Below are 21,855 nucleotides of genomic sequence, written 5' to 3'. Positions count from 1 at the left end.
TATCAGAGGTAGACTTAAGACAGCCCAGAGTCGCCAGAAATCCTATGCGGATGTAAGGAGAAGGGACTTGGAGTTCCAAATCGATTATTGGGTTTTCTTGAAAGTGTCACCTATGAAGGGGGTGATGAGATTTGGAAAGAAAGGGAAGCTCAGTCCTAGATATGTAGGCCCTTACAAGATCTTGAAAAGGGTTGGTAAAATGGTTTATGAGTTAGAGTTTCCAGCAGAACTAGCCGCAGTCCATCCAGTCTTTCACATTTACTTGTTGAAGAAATGTGTAGGTGATCCAGCATCTATTGTACCATTAGAAAGTGTGGATGTGAAGGATAGTCTCACTTATGAAGAGGTGCCAGTTAAGATTCTTGATTGTCAGGTTCGGAGGTTGAGGAACAAAGAGGTCGCTTCAGTTAAGGTTTTGTGGAGGAGTTAGCCCAAAGAGGGAGCTACTTGGGAAGCAGAAGCAGCCATGAAAGGCAATTATCCTCATCTCTTTCCTTCCGATTCCATTCCAGTTTGAGGTAAAAGTTCATCTCCAGTCTTTCAGTTACTCTTGCATAATTTCAGTCTTAGTATCATGTTCCTTCAGTTATACTTGCATTTTCAGCGTACTTACATGTTCTTGAACTTAGTTCAATCAGATTTCAGTTTTAGTACTTAGTGGTAGGGTTTGCAGCTCTTTCCCTCCTTATCCAACTAGTTTAGACTTCATTCAAGGACGAATGTTCCCAATAGGGAGATATTGTAACACCTTAGAAATAAAACTTAGAACTTTCAACAGAAAACCAGAAGAACCAGGTGAACCACGATAGGGTTCACGAACCGTGAAAGGAACCACATTTCGTCGACCTGTCCGTGGACTCACAACCAGCCAAAAGTGGTGGACCACGGGACCCTTCACGAATCATGAAACTTAGAACTTTCAACAGAAAACCAGAAGAACCAGTTGAACCACGATAGGGTTCACGGACCGTGAAAGGAACCACGTTCCGTCGACCTGTTCGTGGCCTCACAACCAACCAGAAGTGGTGGACCACGGGACCCTTCATGAATCATGGACTACCACACGAGCCATTAGGAGGCTCGTGGCAGCCAGACAGAACCCACCATGCTCATACATCATACCACAGAGCCCTTCACGGGCCATGGTGGCTTTTGTGAAGTCGATCCAGTAGGCCCGTAGCCTAAGTGAAGGACCACGGAGACCTTCATGGTCCGTGAAGTGGACTGTAGAGGGAAAGGGTGAAGAACCAACAGCTACTGTCCAAGGACCACGACCAACTTGACGGTCTGTGGTCCCTGTGATAGCTCATCATAAGACTCGTGGTCAGCCCTAGTCAGATTTTAAGTGGGGACGTTTTGGTCTTTTCCCCTATGTGTTAGACACCTAAACTACGTCGTTTATCCCCTAAACTACGTCGTTTAACCCCTAATCGATCTTTCACCTAAATCATTTAAACTTAGAGAAAAACAGGGAGAAAAAAGCACCATATTTCCTCAAGAACATTAACAAGATTTTTCTTTGATTCCAGCATTAAAATCGAAAGATTTCTCCATGAAATTAGTCACCAGGTATGTCGGGATTTCACTAGTGGGCTTATTTCACCCATAAGGTCCCTAGAATTCAGTGAGATTTTTGATTCCCTTCATATAATCTAGACTTAGGGTTTCTAGAATTTCATATAATTATCATGATTTAGTTATTGTAACGTTCTTAATCAGATTATCATGTCTTAGTGTTGTTTTGCACAGATTCTTGCATGAAACTCAAAACCCTAGTTGTGTAGTTATTTTAGTTCATGAATTACACTAGCTAGGATATATAAACAAATATACATGTCTCAGTTTTCAAATATTTCATTATCAGTACTTAATGTTACATTTTCAGTAAGCATGTCAGAATATTGAGCTATCTAGTTTACTTCAGTTATGTTATAATTTACACATTCTACTTAGTTGTAGGCTTAATATCGAGTTGGACTAAGGTCAGCCACCCTCAAAGTCCAAGAACTACGTGCCCCCATAGGTTTATAAGTCCCCTTTATGGGTATCATTTTAGTGATCACGCCAGTCATGCCTATATACCTCTGGCAGGGTATATTGGGTCCTCTCGATGAGGCGTATACATCGGACTCCACGTTTAACTCACATGGTTTTATGTCGGTTATTAGTAGCTCCCACAGTCAGACTCTATTGCGTTGACCAGGTTATCAGTACAGTTAAGTATTCAGTTTCATCATGTTATATATTTGGTCATTGCATTCAATTTAGTTCATATTCAGTATGTTTAGTATATTTATCATTGGTCAGTATGTTTTGTTTAGTTATGTATATTATTCATCTTTATTCTATCATGCATGCTCAGTACTTTTCAAGTAGTGATGCATACTTTGCGCTACATCTTCTCGTGATGTAGGTTTAAGTCCTCAGCATTCAGATCATACATAGATCGGTTCCCGATCTCCAGTTCAGCAGCATCAGTGGTGAGACCTCATTTTTCGAGGACGATAGACATGTTTTCTTTTACTTTCAGTCTTACAGTTTCAGTTTTTGCTAGAGTTAGTTGGGGGGATGTCCCAGCATCACTAGTCAGTTAGAGGCTTTTATTCAGACAGATAAATTCAGTTTTAGTTTGGAGTTTAATCTTTCAATTGTCATTAAACTTATAGTTTATACATTCTGATAGTATTGGGTATTCCCATCATTTCAGTTTATATCATGTTTAAAGCTTCTGCACAGTATTTCTTACTTCAGTTCATCTAGCATGCTTATGATATGCTAGCTCAGGGTTAGCTTAGGCTCACTCGTTATCCTATGTCCCGTGTTTATGTCAAGGGGGTAGCCTCAAGATTTGACATTTCAAGATTACAAGAAGATCTTCAAAAGAAGGAAGAGTATCAAGATCACAAGAAAATCTCTAAGAAAATAAATAAATCGGTTTGCTCATGCATATATTTGATATGGACATGAATCAATCAACCAAAATCAAGAATTCAATTGAGATCATTGCTTTGAAACTTCCTTGGATTATTCCTTAAAAAAGCAGTCCTCACCACTATATTAACTTACTCATATCACAATTGTAAAGTATGCACTTTACTTCAACTTGTACTGGTATCTACTATTGTCTTTCATAAAAGCTTTTTATTCTCGTGAGTATACAATTGAAAAAGAAAAGAGAAAGAAAGACGTGAGTGTAGGTTATACAAGAAGAGGTTGTGTAAAATTCTAGAGAGGTCAGAAACCTAATATTAGCTACTTTCACCCTTTTGGATGCAAATGCTTCATTCATATCAACGGCAAGACAAATCTCGGTAAGTTTGATCCAAGGAGCGATGAAGATATATTTTTGGGCTATGCTTGTGTCAGTCGTGCTTTTTGAGTTTTCAAAAAAATAACCTTAAGCCTTGAAGAATTTTTTCATGTTAGTTTTTACGATACTAACCCAAAAATGCAGGAAGTTGAAACCTATTCCCAAAAAAAAATACTGAGAGTCACTCAAATATATCTGTTCAAATAATAAAAGAAGAGCCAACTATCCCAGAGCCGGAGTCGATTATTCCAGTAGAAAAATTTGGAATTCCTATGGAATGGAGACATAATGCTAGCTATCCTAACGACTTCATCATGGGAAATTCAGATGATCTGTTACAGACGAGAGCATCTTTGAAAAAACAAGCCTTTGTAGCACTTGTCTCCCAAATTGAACCAAAATGTATCAATGAAGCAATGGAAGATGAATCTTGGAAACAAGCCATGAAAGATGAACTTGATCAATTCGAAAGAAACCAAGTGTAGACCCTTACTAAAAGGCCGAAAAACTATTTGGAACCAAATGGGTCTTTCAAAATAAGCTAAATGAAGATGGAAAGGTCATCTGTAACATATCAAGATTAGTTGTTCAAGGATGCTCCCAAAATGAAGGTATTGATTACGATGAAACTTTACTCCGGTAGGAAGGTTAGAATCTGTTTGAATTATTTTAGCATATGCATCATATAAGCGTTTTAAACTCTTTCAAATGGATGTTAAAAGTTCTTTCTTAAATGGTTTTATCAAAGAAGAGGTTTTTTGTTAAACAACCTCTTGGTTTTAAAAATTCTTCCTATCCTGCTTATGTTTACAAACGCTCGACAGCGCGTTATGGTCTCAAACAAGCCCCTAAAGCTTAGTATGAGAGATTAAGCAATTTTTTACTCAATAACAATTTACAAAGAGGGAAAATCGACACGAATCTTTTCATCAAAAGATCTAGATCTTTTATTCTCATAGTTCTAATTTATGTCGATGATATTATTTTTGGAAGTTCTAACCCCTCTCTGTGTGAGAATTTTGCTAATCTTATGAAGGGAGAATTTAGATGAGTCTAATGGGAGAGCTCACCTTCTTCCTCGATTTACAAATTAAGAAGTCGACTAACAGAACCTTCATCTGTCAAAGTAAATATACTAAGGAACTCATAAAGAAATTCGGGTTGGATAAAGGAAATACTTTTGGAACTGTCATGAGACAGATGCACCAGGAAAAGATGTAGATGAAAAGATGTATCAAGGAATGGTTGGATCTCTACTTTATTTAACTGTCGGCCGACCAGACATTATGTTTAGCATGTGCAACTGTGCATATTTCCAGTCTGCACCAAAAGAATCACATCTCACGGCAGTAAAAAGAATCATTCGCTATCTAATTAGAACCACTGATTTAGGACTATGGTACCCTCACTCCTCTCACTTTGATTTAATTGGATACTCAGATGCTAATTTTGCAGGTGACAAAAATGATCAAAAAATCACCCATGGAACTTTCCAAATTCTGGGTAGGGATCTCTTGGCACAGTAAGAAGCAAACTTCAGTTGCTTTATCTACCACCGATTATGCATATCTAGTCATGGGAAATTGTGGAACTCAATTATTATGAATGATGCACCAATTAATTGATTATGATCTTTTGTATGAATTTGACCCTATTTTTAGTGATAATACAAGTGTTATTAATTTATCTAAATATATTGTACATCACTCCACGGCTAAGCATATTGATATCAAGCATTATTTTATTCATGATCATGTGGAAAATGGTGATTTTTCATTAGAATTTATCGATTCTGAAAATTAATTAGCTGATATTTTTACCAAACCCATACTTGAGGAAAGATTTTGCTTTCTCCGTAATTGTCTCGGTATCACCTCTTTTTATTAATGTGATTTATTTACCTTGTTTATGCTATTTTTTTCCTTGTTGTGTTGTTTAATTCTAACCCTATCATTTCTCCACCTCAGTAAATATTACATGTCGTCTGTCTCACTTTCCTATAAAACCCTCTCCATTCCCTCTTGTAACTTCAAGACTTTTCTTCTCCCTTTCAACTCTTCTCCTTCCCTTATTCTCTATTTATTTTCTCTATTTTTCTTTTTCCTTCACTCTCAATCATGATCAGAACTCGCTCAAAAGATTTGATCTTAATTATTCGAAATGTTTCTAATTGAACATTCTAACCTCTTCCAATTCCTCAGACGACTCCTTGGTTTCTCCCTCTCCATTGTTCAAAAGAAAGGCCTCATCGACAAAAAAGAACAAGGATCAGAAGAAACCTCGACCTAGTGCCTCTGGATCTCTCTCCCCAAAGACATGCAAAGGTTTTGGGGAGTTGAACATAAAAACAAGTATGCCAGCTTTAAATCTCGACGAATTGTTCCTAGCAGGGTGATTAATCTGAGTCAGTTGAGGGATTCCAACTGTCCAGTAAGCTCTTTTCTCAAAGCTCAGAAACTATCTCTTATGTTTAGCATCTGTGGTCTTGATTTTTTTGAAGAGGCTATTTGTTTTCTATGCAAATCTCCGTATCTCTCATGACAGTGGTGAGTTGGAAACTCTTGTTATGGGTAGTCGTATTATTGTCAATGATCTCTTGTTTGAGGATGTTTTTGGTATAAAATTATCTGGTATAGTTCCATACATGAATGGCGTCTGGCTTGATGATTTTGAGGTAACCCTGGAAGGTTCTAAGATAGTCGTGGTTGAGCCCGGTGCTGACCTGTCTAACTTTGGTCCCTTATCCCTATGCTTTGAGCATCGTATTATTGCGCACATCATTGCCACCACTCTTTTTCCCAGTAAAGGCTCTCTAAGCAACATTTCTACTCGGGATATGTTCATGTTGTCCTGTCTGCTAAAGAAATACCACATCAACTGGGCAGTATGGTTCAAATAATATATCCTGGAAAGTTCTGAGAAAACCAATGGTTCAGCAAGCCTACCATATGGACTACTCATCTCTCAAATTCTAGTAGATCGTTTGGTTGACCCCTCCATGTTCACCTCTGTTGAGATCAATGGCACTTATAACTCTCATACTTTCTCAAGTATGTGGTATGTACAAGTTGGTAGCAAATGGGCTAAAAATGACTATGTCAAAGCCAAGGATGAGACGGTCAAACCGACTAAGATATTTGCCGAGTCAGTTGCTCTCTTGCTACAGGACACTGATGAAATCAAAACTCACATACTTGTTGTGGAACGTGGATTAGAGACACTTCAAGATGCTATTGAAAAGGTCGTTTTCCTTTAGAAGGACACGAGTACATATGTGGGGAAGCTACATATTGCAATGACGGGTATAAAGTATGAAGGCATCTCAACGGTCAACAAGTTAATCAAGCAAGTTGACTCTCTCAGAGGTGGAGTCAGCTCATCCAATATTGATCTTACCATCTTTGTCCAGACATCTTACTCCAACCTCCCTAAAAATGTGAATGTTCCTACAATACCTTATGTGGGAAGGTTATCAACACCTTGAAATACTTTCTAGGTGATCGCTTGACCTTCCTCCTTTGATACCATCTTTTTGATACTTTTGGACAATATTTCTATGGGGATTTGTCCCTTCTTTTGTTTTTTTGGGTTGTATATTGAAGGCCTTCTGCTTTCCTACTCTGAATCTTCTTACTATTGCATTTTTGCTTAATTGTTGTATATTGCTTTCTCCTTTTTTTATTATGCCAAAGGGGAAGAATATGTTCCTACAATTTTGTAGACGGGACTCAATAAAGACTGGGGAGCCTCAATAGAGACAGGGGGATCCATACAACCTATAGTCAAGGGGGGCAATAAATTTCTCCTGAAAATCGCAAATAGACATATATCAGGGAGGTTTCATTATCTCGTTTAGCCCTATACTAAATTGTGAATTAATTATCATTATCAAAAAGGAGGATACTGATAGAATCATAAGAACGATTTATTTTGATAATGAAATACCTAACATATGTATGATAAATTGTAGGCAAGGAAATCAAAAGGGAATGATGCCAAAGAAGCATTGCAATGAAGGAAGTAACAAGTTGCACTTACTGAAGCAACACAAGAAAGGAAAACCATCATTCAAGGGTTACAGAATCAAGGCAACTACAATCCTAGAGTCTGAATAGAATAAAGTAAATATGGAAGATAGACAATCAATAAATTCAACCAAGTTTCAAGATTACAAGAAGATCTTCAAGAGAAGGAAGAGTATCAAGATCACAAGAAGATCTCCAAGAAAAATAAGGAATCGGTTTGCTCATGCACATACATGATATGGACATGAATCAATCAATTGAAATCAAGGATTCAATCGAGATCCTTGATTTAAAACTCCCTTGGGTTATTCCTTAAAAGAGCAGTCCTCACCACTATGTAAACCTACTCATAGTCGCAGTTGTGAAGTACGCACTTCACTTGAACTTGTATTGGTGTCTTCTATTGTCTTTCATAAAAGCTTTGAATTCTCCTGAGTATACAATTGAAAAAGGAAAGAGAGAAAAAATCTGAGTATAGGTTATACAAGTAGAGGTTGTGTCAAAGTAGATAATCTGATTTGCACATCAAACAAGGTTTTTCAGTCGAAATACTTTGTATTACCCATGTTCTCAACAAACTCTTAAGGAAACCCTTAAAATCCAAGGAGACTGAAAGTAGGCACCACACCGGTGTTCCAAACCAGTATAAACTCTCTGAGTCTTTTACTTACTACATTTACTCTTACCTTATATTGTGATACTAACTTGCAGGTGAGTCGACTGACCCATACAGGAAGTCGACTAAAGGAATTTTATTTCACCCCCCGCCCCTCTCTTTACTTTCAACCACAACATTAATTTTTTTATGATCAGTTGTGTTCACTTTGTGTCTTCGGCTTTCTTCTTCCATTGATTCTCTTTATCACAACTTTATCAAGGATCCTCTTTGGCAACAACTCTTTTGATTATATAGATATGAATTAGACTGAAGAGCTCTTAGTAGCACTAATTGGTGTTAATGGTAGAAGCATGGTGGTTAATCTTCCTCGAAATTGAGGACCACATGTTGGCATTCTTTAGTTTGCCTATTTGTTGAGGCTTGTTGTGGATGCATAGTGTTTACTTGTGGCCTCGTGTATTTGTTATGATATGTTTCTCTCTTAACCTCATGATGTGCCTTATGACTGATTTTGCATTTTTCTCTGTCTTTCCTTTTCATATTTGTGCAAATTTTATGTTTGATCAGTTCCTTAATTATCATGTGAAAACTATATGTGCTAATAGACAAGGTGTCTTGGCATCTCTCTTCGGCCAAGGAAACTATCTCATTCTCTTTCATTCTTTTCTATAACTTCACTCTATTAAAACCCAACCAAAATTTCTATATTAACTAATTATTGAAGTTTCCTGTCGTCCACTTTCTCCTAGCAAATACAATAAAACCTCTATAAATTAATTTGGGTGGGATCATGAAATTTTATTATTTTATAAAGATATAATTTAATCGATAAATTAATATTTATTAATTTAAAGAATGATTTGAGATTTAATGAAGGTTAATTTTGATTATATCAAAATCATTGTATCTTACTAATTTATGTATCATATTTATTGATTTCACATAAAAAATTATTATACATAAAGTACAACAAATACATCAAAATCATTGTATCTTACTAATTTATGTATCATATTTATTGAATTGTCACTATCGTGCAACAAAAGAGAATGGATGACAAGTGTGTTTTTTGATGAATATATTCGTTGGTTTGATCACAAAATGCATGGTAGACGAGTTTGCTTACGGTAGATAATTATCTAGCTCATAATAGAAATACTGAAGGACTACAAAATGTTGAATTGTTTTTCTTGCCACCCAGCATGACATCCAAAATTCAACCTTGTCATGCTGGGATAATAAGGGCTTTCAAGATGTATTATCGTAACAGATTTTATCGTAGGATATTAGAAGGCTGTAAATGGAACAAATTGATCCAGTAAAAATTAATGTTTTGGATGCTATCAATTTTGCAATCCCTGCTTAGACAACAAATGATTAGCAAGAGACAATAGCAAATTGTTTTCGACACTGTAAAATTCGTTCGGGGATGCAATCTAAGAGAATTTGAACAAACCCACTTGTGACAATGTCATTCATGGACTTGAGGTCATGATTAATGATCTCGGTTACCACAATAAAATGGATGTCAATAACCTGTTGGATCCGGGTGAAAGTAATATATGTTCAGAGGTCCAGAGCTTAGAAGAAATTGTGGATACCATCGGAAAAAGCAATGTTGATGATGAAGTTGAAGACAATACTATACCTTTGGAACCAGTTACGCGCAAGAAAACACTTATCACATCTAGAACTCTTCACAATTTTATGGTGTAGTTCGAAAAGACAACACTGGAGTTCTTAGATACAATAAGAAAAGTTAGAGATGAACTTCAACTAGATTTAAATTTTAAGAAAAAATAAAATACAATAGAATCATATTTCACTAAATTGTCTTAGATATATTTGTACTTTTAAAGAATTATTAATTTATGATATTAATAGACCAAATACTTATATAGGGTCTTCTGAAAATATATTATCTTATTATATTATTGAAATTGGTGATTTTTTCTATTCCCAAGTTGGGACCGAAGAAAAATATTACTTTAGAGAGATTATTAATTTAGCGAGTATTGATTTATAGAGGTTTTACTGTATTGTATAACTTATTTTACTACATTCAATGTAACACCCCAGATTTGTAAAGGAAAAATTTGCAGAATTTCAGATTTGGCAGGTGCCCAATCCGCATCAAGATTTGGACAGCTTTTAAGTCAAGGGTGTTTTTGTCTTTTCTCACTCTTCTTTTAATTCCTAAATTAAAAGGGTTTTAGTTAGTCATTTAGAATCCTAGAAACCTAACTAGAACTTACCTAAGTCATTTAATTAACTAAAACAAAAGAAAAGAAGAGAGTAGAGAGGGGACGGCAGAAACCCTAGCTAAACCCTAGCCGCAGCCGAAAAACGCTAGAAAGTCGCTGGAAAAGTCAAGTCCAGCCCTAGTTGATAGTTTTTCATGGAGATTTCGTCACAAGGTATGTTGGATTTCATTAATGGTAGGGTTCTTGAACGTTTCTTGATTTTGGGTTTTAAATGTTAGAATGATCCAAATATTGATCGTTTTTCAATGATTATGAATGAACCTTGGTAGTTTCTAAAGTTACAGACAAATTTCATGAAGAGGTTGTTTTTAAAATGTTCCGATTTAGAAAGCACGTTTTTAACTATATGTTTTAACGTCCAAACAACATGTCACGTTTTAGCTATGTTTTAATGTTCCAAATCAGCATGTCCCGTCTTTTTCAGATTATCGTATGAATGTCAGAACCCTAGCTATGTATTTCTTTAGTTCTTGAATTACACGTGTTAGGTCAAACTTTATCAAAAATCAGTTATACATGCCTCAGTATTATGCATCAATGTCAGTTTAAATTGTTGCATTCAGTTTGCATGTCTAGTTTTGAGCTATCCAGAACAATTACAGAAAATAACTCATAATCAATTTACTACTAAATTCATTGGGATTAGCATAATACCGAGTTGGACTAGGGTTTCAGCGTACCCATATAGTCCCCAAAACTACGAGCCACGTAGGTGTAAGTCCCCTCTGTGGGCAACATCAGTTTAGTGATCACGCCAGCATGCCTTTATACCTCTGGCAGGGTATATTGGGTCTTCTCGATGGGCGTATACATCGGACTCCACATTTAGCTCATGTGGTTTTATGTCGGTTATTAGTAGCTCCCACAGTTCAGTCAGACTCTATTGCATTGACCACATTTACAGTTCATTCAGTATTCAGTCAGCATGTTATAAATTGGTCATTGCATTCAGTTTAGCTCAGTATTCAGTATCTATATCATGTTCAGATTATTTCATTGCTCAGTATGCTTTGTTCAGTTATATGTTATTTCAGCTTTACTCCATCCTGTATGCTCAGTACCTTACAAGTACTGACGCATACGTGCGCTACATCTTCTCGTGATGTAGGTTCAGGTTCTCAACATCCAGATCACGCTTAGATCGATTCCCGATCTCAGTTCAGCAGAATCAGTTGGTGAGTCCTCATTCTTCGGGGACACTAGTCATGAGTTTCTTTTCAGTATTTCAGTCTTTTAGTTTCAGTTTTGCTAGATCTAGTTGGGGCATGTCCCAACATTTCTAGTCAGTTTTAGAGGCTTTTTTCAGACATAATTAGATTCAGCTAAGTGTTTTGAGTTTGATATTTCTTTTGTATTAAACTCTCAGATTTCATATATTCAGTTATAGTATATGGGTATTCCCCATCTTTCAGATTTAATTATGAATTAGCTTCCGCATCAGTTTATTATCTTTAGTATGCTCATGATCATGCCAGCAGGGTTAGCTTGGATCACTTGTTGTCCTAGGTCCCGTGTCCGCGTCTTGGGGGTAGCTTGGGGCGTGACAAACTTGGTATCAGAGCATTAGGTTTAGTGTCCTAGGATGTCTGAAAAGTCGCACTAGGTAGAGTCATTTTCATGGGTGTGTAGTGCGCCACCACATCTAATGAGAGGGAGGCTACAAAGTGTCTTTAGGAAAAATCTTCATTTTCTTGTTACTCTTATCGTGCGTAAGGTATGATCTAATTCCATTCTAACTCGACGTTCTACGTTTCAGTGATCATGCCTCCTCGTAGAGCTTATGCTAGGAATGCGAATGCCAGAAACGCAAACGCAACTCCTCCAGTTCCAGATCAGGAAGTCTCAAATGCTGAATTCAGGAATGCCATTCAGATGTTGGCTCAGAGTGTCACTAACCAGAACAATCAGCAAGTTCAAGCTCCTGTGAATGCAAAATGGTGGATCAGCAGCAGCAAGGGTCCGTGACTTTGTTAGGATGAATCCTCCAGAGTTCTTAGGATCGCAGACTGGTGAAGATCCCCAGAATTTCTTGGATGAGATCAAGAAGATCTTTGAGGTAATGCAGGTCCCTGGGAATGATCGGGTTTGAGTTAGCATCTTACCAACTTAAGGATGTAGCTCATATCTGGTATACTCAGTGGAAGGAGAACAGGGGTACAGATGCCGCTCCTATTACTTGGGAATGTTTCAGTGAAACCTTTTCTAGATAGGTTTTTCCCCATAGAGTTGAGAGAAGCAAGGGCCCAGGAATTTATGAACTTAAGGCAGGGTAACATGACTGTCCAAGAGTATGGGCTCAAGTTTAACCAACTCTCCAGGTATGCTCCTCATATGGTTGCTGATTCCAAGGCACAGATGAGTAAGTTTCTCTATGGAGTGTCAGACTTAGTGAAGACAGAGTGCAGGAATGCTATGTTGTTGGGAGACATGAACATCTCTAGGCTCATGACTCATGCTCAGCAGGTTGAGGGTGATAAGCTTAGGGAACAGGCTAAGGAGACTAAGAAAGCAAGAACAGGTAACTACGAGTATTCCCACCAGAATCGGGTGGTGGAAACCGCTCGCATTTTCAGCAGAAGTCTTCGACTCCAGCCCCTTCATCAGCTAGTGTTCCATCCCCAGGTTCCGTAATGATCAGAAAGGTAGGGCGTCAGGCTCTAAGTCTCAAGGTAGTGTTTTAGGCACCAAAACCTACCCAACCTGCCCGAAATGTAGTAGGAACCATCCGGGCGAGTGCCTTGCAGGTAAGGATGGATGCTTTGGGTGTGGCCAGTCTGGTCATAGATTGAAGGATTGCCCTTCAAGACAAGGTCAAGGAGGAAATAATGGTAGAGCTCAGTCTACAACTTCAGCAGCACCAGCAGGTCGCCCGACTCAGCAGGGTAACTCTTCTAGTACTGGTGGCGGACAGCGCCAAAACAGGCTTTATGCTCTTCAGGCTCGTCAAGATCAGGAAGATTCTCCTGATGTAGTCACTGGTACGTTACGAGTCTTTGATCTTGATGTTTATGCATTGTTAGATCCAGGGGCTACTTTGTCTTTTGTAACTCCTTATATAGCAGTCCAATTTAGTGTTAGTCCAGAAACTCTTTCAGAACCCTTCTCAGTCTCTACTCCAGTCGGTGACCCAGTTATAGCTAGACGGGTATACATAAATTGCCCTGTCACAGTCTCTCAGAAAGTCACCTCAGCAGATCTTGTAGAGTTAGAAATGGTAGACTTCGATGTCATTCTAGGTATGGATTGGTTACATTCATGTTATGCCTCAGTTGATTGTAGAACTAGGATTGTTCGTTTTCAGTTTCCAGACGAACCAATCCTAGAATGGAAGGGTAGTAGCTTAGCGCCTATGGGTCGATTCATTTCTTACCTTAAGGCCAGAAAGATGATCTCTAAGGGTTATCTCTATCATCTAGTTCGGGTTAAGGATTCTAGTTCCGAAACCCCAACTCTTGAGTCAGTTCCTGTAGTCAGTGAGTTTCCAGAAGTGTTCCCAGAAGATCTTCCCGGAGTTCCTCCTGAAAGGGAAATCGACTTTGGAATAGATCTCCTTCCAGATACCCATCCTATCTCTATCCCTCCTTACAGAATGGCTCCAGCTGAGCTTAAGGAATTGAAAGAGCAGTTGAAAGACCTTCTAGATAAGGGCTTCATTAGACCTAGTATTTCACCATGGGGTGCACCAGTATTGTTCGTAAAGAAGAAAGATGGTTCTCTCAGAATGTGCATTGACTATAGGCAGTTGAACAAGGTCACAATCAAGAATAAGTATCATATCCCCAGGATTGATGACTTGTTTGACCAACTTCAGGGTGCTAGTCATTTCTCAAAGATAGACCTCAGATCAGGTTATCATCAGCTTAGAGTCAGAGATAATGACATTCCGAAGACAGCCTTCAGAACTCGGTATGGTCATTACGAATTTGTAGTTATGTCATTTGGACTAACCAATACTCCTGCAGCTTTCATGGATTTGATGAACAAAGTGTTCAAGCAGTACTTAGACTTGTTTGTTATCGTCTTTATTGATGATATCCTCATTTACTCTAAGAATGAGGAAGAACATGCGAGTCATTTGAGAGTTGTTCTGCAAACTCTCAAAGGTCGTCAGTTGTTTGCAAAATTTAGTAAGTGTGAGTTTTGGTTACAATCAGTTGCTTTCCTTGGGCATATTGTGTCTAGTGAAGGAATTCGAGTAGATTCCCAGAAGATAGAAGCAGTGAAACAATGGCCCAGACCTACCTCTGCTACAGATATCAGAAGTTTCTTGGGTCTAGCAGGCTATTACAGACGGTTTGTGGAAGGATTTTCATCCATAGCCTCTCCATTGACTAAGTTAACTCAGAAAAAGGTTAAGTTTCAGTGGTCAGATGATTGTGAGAAAAGCTTCGCAGAATTGAAAACTAGGTTGACTACAACTCCTGTCTTGACTCTACCAGAGGGTTCAGATGGTTATGTGATCTATTGTGATGCATCCAGAGTCGGCCTAGGTTGTGTGTTGATGCAGTGAGGTAAGGTTATAGCTTATGCTTCTAGACAACTTAAGGTACATGAGAAGAATTATCCAACTCATGACCTCGAGCTAGCAGCAGTGGTGTTTGCACTTAAGATTTAGAGACATTACTTGTATGGTGTTCACGTAGATGTGTTCACAGACCATAAGAGCCTCCAGTATGTAGTCACCCAGAAAGAGTTGAATCTTCACCAGAGAAGATGGCTAGACTTCCTCAAAGATTATGATATGAGTGTGCATTACCATCCTGGTAAGGCAAATGTAGTAGCAGATGCCCTTAGCAGACTATCTATGGGTAGTGTAGCACATGTTGAGGAAGAAAGAAAAGAGCTAGCAAAGGATGTTCACAGACTTGCTCGCCTAGGAGTTCGTCTTATGAGCATATCAGATGATAGTATAACGGTTCAGAATGGGGCAGAATCTTCTTTGGTAGTAGAGGTTAAGGAAAAGCAAGATAGTGATCCAATCTTGCTTGAACTTAAGGGTGCAGTCCACAATCAGAGAGTGGAGGTTTTCTCCCAAGGGGGAGATGGTGTACTTCGCTATCAAGGTAGATTGTCTGTTCCTGATGTGGGTGAATTGAGACAACATATTCTCGCAGAAGCCCACAATTCCAGATATTCTATTCATCCAGGTGCCACTAAGATGTACCGTGATCTGCGGGAAGTCTATTGGTGGAATGGTATGAAAAGAGATATAGCAGATTTTGTGGCTAAGTGCCCCAATTGCCAGCAAGACAAGGTAGAACATCAGAAACCAGGAGGTATGACTCAAGCGATTGACATTCCTACTTGGAAGTGGGAAGTGATCAACATGGACTTCATCACAGGTTTACCTCGTACTCGCAGACAACATGACTCAATTTGGGTGATTGTTGATAGGGTTACTAAGTCTTCTCGCTTTTTGGTGGTCAAGACTACAGATTCGGCGGAGGATTACGCCAAGCTTTACATAAATGAGATATTGAGGTTGAATGGAGTTCCTTTGTCTATCATCTCAGATAGAGGTCCTCAGTTTACAGCTCATTTCTGGAAGTCATTTCAGAAAGGTCTTGGTACTCAGGTTAATCTTAGCACAACATTTCATCCACAGACGGATGGTCAGGCAAAGCGTACCATTCAGACCTTAGAGGACATGTTGAGAGCTTGTGTGATCGACTTCAAGGGTAGTTGGGATGATCACCTTCCTCTAATAGAGTTCGCCTACAACAATAGCTACCATTCCAGCATTCAGATGGCCCCTTATGAGGCATTGTATGGGCGTAGATGTAGATCTCCAGTTGGTTGGTTTGAAGTAGGTGAAGCAGCCTTGAGAGGACCAGATTCGGTCCTTGATCCTATGGAGAAAGTGCAACTCATTAGAGATAGACTTAAGACTGCTCAGAGTCGCCAGAAGTCTTATGCAGATGTGAGAAGAAGGGAACTAGAGTTCCAAGCTGATGATTGGGTTTTCTTGAAAGTGTCACCTATGAAAGGGATGATGAGATTTGGCAAGAAAGGAAAGCTCAGTCCCAGATATGTAGGCCCTTACCGGATCTTGAAAATGATTGGTAAAGTGGCTTATGAGTTAGAGTTGCCAGCAGACTTAGCAGCAGTGCATCCAGTCTTTCACATTTCTCTTTTGAAGAAGTGTGTGGGTGATCCAGCATCCATAGTGCCATTAGAGAGTATGGCCGTGAAAGATAGTCTTTCTTATGAGGGTGTACCAGTTGAGATTCTCGATCGTCAGGTTAGAAGGTTGAGAAATAAAGAAGTCGCTTCAGTCAAGGTTTTGTGGAGGAGTCAGTCAGTAGAGGGAGCTACTTGGGAAGCAGAAGCAGCCATGAAGTCCAAGTATCCTCACCTCTTTCCTTCCGATTCCATTCCAGCTTGAGGTAATAGTTCCTCTTCATTTTTTCAGTCATTCATGCGAAAATTCAGTCTTAGAATCATGTTCCTTCAGTTTGTACTTGCATTTTCAGCGTATTTGCATGTTCTTGGAACTCAGTTCAGTTAGAAATTCAGTTCTCAGTGTTTAGTGGTAGAGATTGCAGCCCTTTCCCTACATTTAAGCTAGATTAGTCTTCATTCGAGGACGAATGGTCCCAAGGGGGAGATAATGTAACACCCCGTATTCGAAAATAGAGATTTCAGATTTCTGGAGTTACAGGTGGCACTCACGGACACCATCCACGGACCGTAGATGGACTCACGGTCCGTCCTGCAGGTCCGTGGTCCGTGACAGAAAACTTCCCCAGAACTCAGTCAGAAAATTTGGCTAAGTGTTGACCCACGGCCGGACTTACGGTCCGTAAGTCATGTCACGGACTGTAGTTCGTGTCCGTGGATCGATGCCCCAAAAGCCCAGCTTCAGTCCCGAACTACGGTTGACCAGCACGGACCGTCATTCGATCCACGGTCCGTAGGTCTGACCGTAGATCGAAGATTAGCAGCCAGTTAGCTGAAAATTCTGATGGGTCAACTTCAGATGGTCATAACTTTTAGCACAAGATGAATTATGTGTCCCATTACCTATGGTTAGATAGATAATTGAATTATCTTTCCAACGCCACTGAGTTTGCTAAATTCCGACCTTCGAGTAAAAAGTTATGCTCATTTTAGTGAAGGCCTATCGAGCAGGCTTGACTTACGGACGCAATCTACGAACCGTAGATTGACCTACGGCCCGTAGGTCCAATCCGTAGATCACTCCGACAACAGTTAATTCAGGGGTCCTTTGGTCTTTTCCTATTTCGTTTAACCCCTAAGATACGTCGTTTAGACCCTAAATCATGAGGTTTTAATTAGTTTAAGCCTAGAAACATAACTAGAACTTACCTAAGTCAAATCATTAATCAAACTTAGAAGAATTAGAACGCTAAAAGGAGAAAAGAAGTCAAGAACCCTAGTTCAAGAACGCAGCAAGTTTCCTTCAGTTCCAGCCTTGAGATCGAAAGATTTCTCCATGGAATTCGTCACCAGGTATGTGGGATTTCACTAGTGGGTTCCTTTCGCCCATTAGGTCCCTAAAATTCAGTCAGATTCTTGATTCCATGATTATGAACAGACCTAGGGTTTCTAGAATTATAGCAGATCATCATGAATTAGTTGTTTAAATGTTCCAAATCAGATTATCATGTTATTGCTCAGTTTATCGCATGAATTTCAGAACCCTAGCTATGTATTTCTTTAGTTCTTGAATTACACATGCTAGGTCAGATATTTCAGTATTCAGTTATACATGCCTCAGTTTATGAATGCATCATTATCAGATTAATTGTTGCATTCCCAGTTTGCATGTTCAGTTCGACCTATCCAGTATTTACAGAAATTCAGTCATAACCAGTTAACTACTTAATTCATTGGGAGTAGCATAATACCGAGTTGGACTAGGGTTTCAGCGTACCCATATAGTCCCAAAACTACGAGCCACGTAGGTGTAAGTCCCCTCTGTGGGCAACATCAGTTTAGTGATCACGCCAGCATGCATTTATACCTCTGGCAGGGTATATTGGGTCCTCTCGATGGGGCGTATACATCGGACTCCACATTTAGCTCATGTGGTTTTATGTCGGTTATTAGTAGCTCCCACAATTTAGTCAGACTCTATTGCATTGACCACATTTACAGTTCATTCAGTATTCAGTCAGCATGTTATAAATTGGTCATTGCATTCAGTTAGCTCAGTATTCAGTATCTATATCATGTTCAGATTATTTCATTGCTCAGTATGCTTTGTTCAGTTATATGTTATTTCAGCTTTACTCCATCCTGCATGCTCAGTACCTTTCAAGTACTGACGCATACGTGCGCTACATCTTCTCGTGATGTAGGTTAAGGTTCTCAGCATCCAGATCACGCTTAGATCGATTCCCGATCTTCAGTTCAGCAGAATCAGTTGGTGAGTCATCATTCTTCGGGGACACTAGTCATGAGTTTCTTTTCAGTATTTCAGTCTTTTAGTTTCAGTTTTGCTAGATCTAGTTGGGGCATGTCCCAACATTTCTAGTCAGTTTAGAGGCTTTTTTCAGATATAGTTAGATTCAGCTTAGTGTTTTGAGTTTGATATTTCTTTTGTATTAAACTCTCAGATTTCATATATTCAGTTATAGTATATGGGTATTCCCCATCTTTTCAGATTTAATTATGAATTAGCTTCCGCATCAGTTTATTATCTTTAGTATGCTCATGATCATGCCAGCAGGGTTAGCTTGGGATCACTTGTGGTCCTAGGTCCCGTGTCCGCGTCTTAGGGGTAGCTTGGGGCGTGACACACGTGATGATTTTGTCAATAAATGACGAGGAGGGCTTGTTGAGAAATCCTCAAAACCTGAAGTGGAAGCCCTTGTTTGCACTTTGTTTGGCAGCACTGTTGTTGTGGATGGTTCAGGAGTATGTGCATCTTGAATATCGGGTAAATCAAGGGCCTCAACTTCATCTTGTGTTTGTACAATGTTTGAACATGCATTCTGCATTTTAAAATGGTTGAATGTCATACAATATTGTCTAATACAAAAATTGTTATTTACAAAAAAAATAGAAAGCTTATTGAAAAATAGTTAATTGCAAATTTAAAAGTAATGTTACCTCGGAGAAAATGCTAGACATAAACTTTTCATATTTTGGCTTTACAGCCACGACACTCCAATTACAAATCCTGGGAATACCATTCGCTACTTTAACAACAATCTATGGATTTATACTAGATGCACATTCATAAGTCCATACATTGAATGCATAAGGCATACCAAAAAAGCGATACATCTGTTTGCTTTGGTTGAAGTCTTGCCTGAGTGATGTAATTAGCTTATCGAATGCAATCTTTCCCCAAGGATACAATTCATACGTACAATCTTCGACCATTAGAAATTCTTCAATCTTTATGGAAGTCTCACCAAGATGGCATAAGATGAAAGTATTTATGAAGTATAAGATTGCCATCTGAACGGCGTCCTGTGTGGTATCCCAATTACCCATTACAAAACGTTGTATCAAGCGGTTCTTGGTTATACCTGCAATTGAATCAGGGAAATACCTTTGTAGTAACCGGCTCGGAGTGGATTCCGGATATGAAAAATCTGTCACATTTCCTTTGCATTTAAGGCCAGTTACAATGGCAAATTCCTTTATACCAAACTGCAATACAGTCCCGTTAGCATCTCGAACATGCAATACATCTTTGTTATCGTGTTTCACCTCCAAAAACAACAAGCACTTAGTAATTTGGCCCTGGAAATTACATTTCGGAATGTTCAAATATGGTCCAAAAATTGTATTCTTGAACATTTCAAAACCTTCTTCATTTATGGACTTCTTGATTTCATTCACAAAATCAAAATTGAACGTTGCTCCAAATCTCAATGGATGTGCTGGTATTTTTTTGATAACATAATTCATGCCCTGTTTATACAGAAAAACAAAATATATAATTGTACTTGTCTAATCTCAAACAAATGATGTAATTAAGAGAGAATGATACATTGAAGATAATTTGTAAATTCAGTAAATACGTTATAGTTTTATAACGACATCATATCAAACACGTTGTCAAATGCATAAGATACATGAGTAATTAACATCAGTCCAACCAACCAAATACTTGAATTATTTTCAGGAACAAACTGTAAAGGACACTAACAGTATATTGTACATGAATTCAATACATATATGTATCAGGCATTCACTTTTAATGATGTATATGAATGTATCAGATACATCAACAAACAAAATCATGAACTGATACACCTTCAAAACTGTACAACAGATGATGCTTTTACTGAATTTGAAATTAAAATGATTGAAGATACATGAATGATAAAATTAGTGAATCTGTCTTCATTGTTAAATGACTCTTACTTCGATTTCACAAATCACATGCATCAATGTAAAACTAAATTTACCGATTACAAATCGATATTGTTCTAACATACTATTAAAACATTGAATTGATAAGTAATGTATCTTCACTGTAATTTAATTTTAACAATTTCAGTCCAAACACAACCAACACCATAACAAAACCATAAAAATATAAAAGTTTGTTTAAACAGATACCTTAGGAAGTGTGGGTCTGGAAACAACATATGCCACCTTTCTTCCCCCTTTTTTTGGGGGTTTCTCCAACCTTTTTTTTTTTGTTTGACAACAATCTCGTCATTCATTGCTAATGAGTCATGCAATCGCTTGGATTTGTTCTTAGTATGAGAAACACCAACACTATCGGATGGACCCTGTTCCATATGTATCAGTAAAAAGCACGAAGAAGACAACAATGGAGAAACTTAGAAATCGGTACTGTGAGGATACTCTTACTGAAAATCAAATTGATTAGAATTTTGTTAAGAAGTGGAGAGATTTTAGGGATGAAATGGAAGAGTTTAATTGTTAATAGGAAACGTGTGTGATGGCTGAAAAGAAGGAATTAAATTTGTAAGGGGAAACGTGGGTATTGGCTGTAGAAAAGGTGGGAAATCTTTATGTATCTTACAGATTTTATTAATTGGGTGAAATAAGGGATTTTTGAAATTTTTGAAATAAGTAGGGATAAATGGATATTAAGGTAAGTAAAGGAGTGTAGTTAAGTAATTTGTCCTTTTTATAAACCTATTAAAAACCCAATAACCCAATAACAATTTTTCGGTTCTATTTATTGGTTGATTCGATTTTTACACACCCCTAATAATAGTATTTTCATTAGTCATAAATCATAAGGTCGAGCTGCTACAATTAAGGATTAATTACCTTACTACACATCCTTTTTTACTCTATTTTTCTATTATTCCCTACCATTCCAAAAAATTACAAAAATCCCTCGTTTCCATAATTTCTCTCACTTTTCCGGATACATCATTGTAAACTATTACCCCAAGATTTTTTCCCCTTTTTTCATGCCTAAAATCACGTATCATCAATTATCTCCATCACTTTATTTTTGAATTTCAATTCTTTTCTCTTTCTGATTTATCAACTGTAAGTTATTGAAGAGGTAGTTATTCTTCATCTTCTTCTTCATCTATTTTTTTCTTTCTACTTCATCAAGTAGTCGATTTTTTATTTTTTTTAGCTTTTCCATCTACAAATTTAATCGAAAAAGGATGCATCTTCAACTTCAAATCGATTGTGGAAATAACGCCCAAAAAAGGAGGA

At 38.1% G+C, this 21,855-nt stretch overlaps 1 pseudogene; it reads right to left on the bottom strand.

Annotated features, from left to right (window-relative positions):
• Nucleotides 1-7,461: 7,461 nt before the first annotated feature.
• On the bottom strand, nucleotides 7,462-19,995 carry LOC125828251 (uncharacterized; annotated as a pseudogene).
• Nucleotides 19,996-21,855: the final 1,860 nt, after the last annotated feature.

The sequence above is a fragment of the Solanum verrucosum genome, unplaced genomic scaffold (assembly GCF_900185275.1).
Source record: "Solanum verrucosum unplaced genomic scaffold, falcon-dt-bn FXZP01000047.1, whole genome shotgun sequence".
Taxonomy (NCBI): Eukaryota; Viridiplantae; Streptophyta; class Magnoliopsida; order Solanales; family Solanaceae; genus Solanum; species Solanum verrucosum.
Note: the sequence above shows the minus strand (reverse complement) of the source record. Positions and strands in the feature narration are given on the sequence as shown.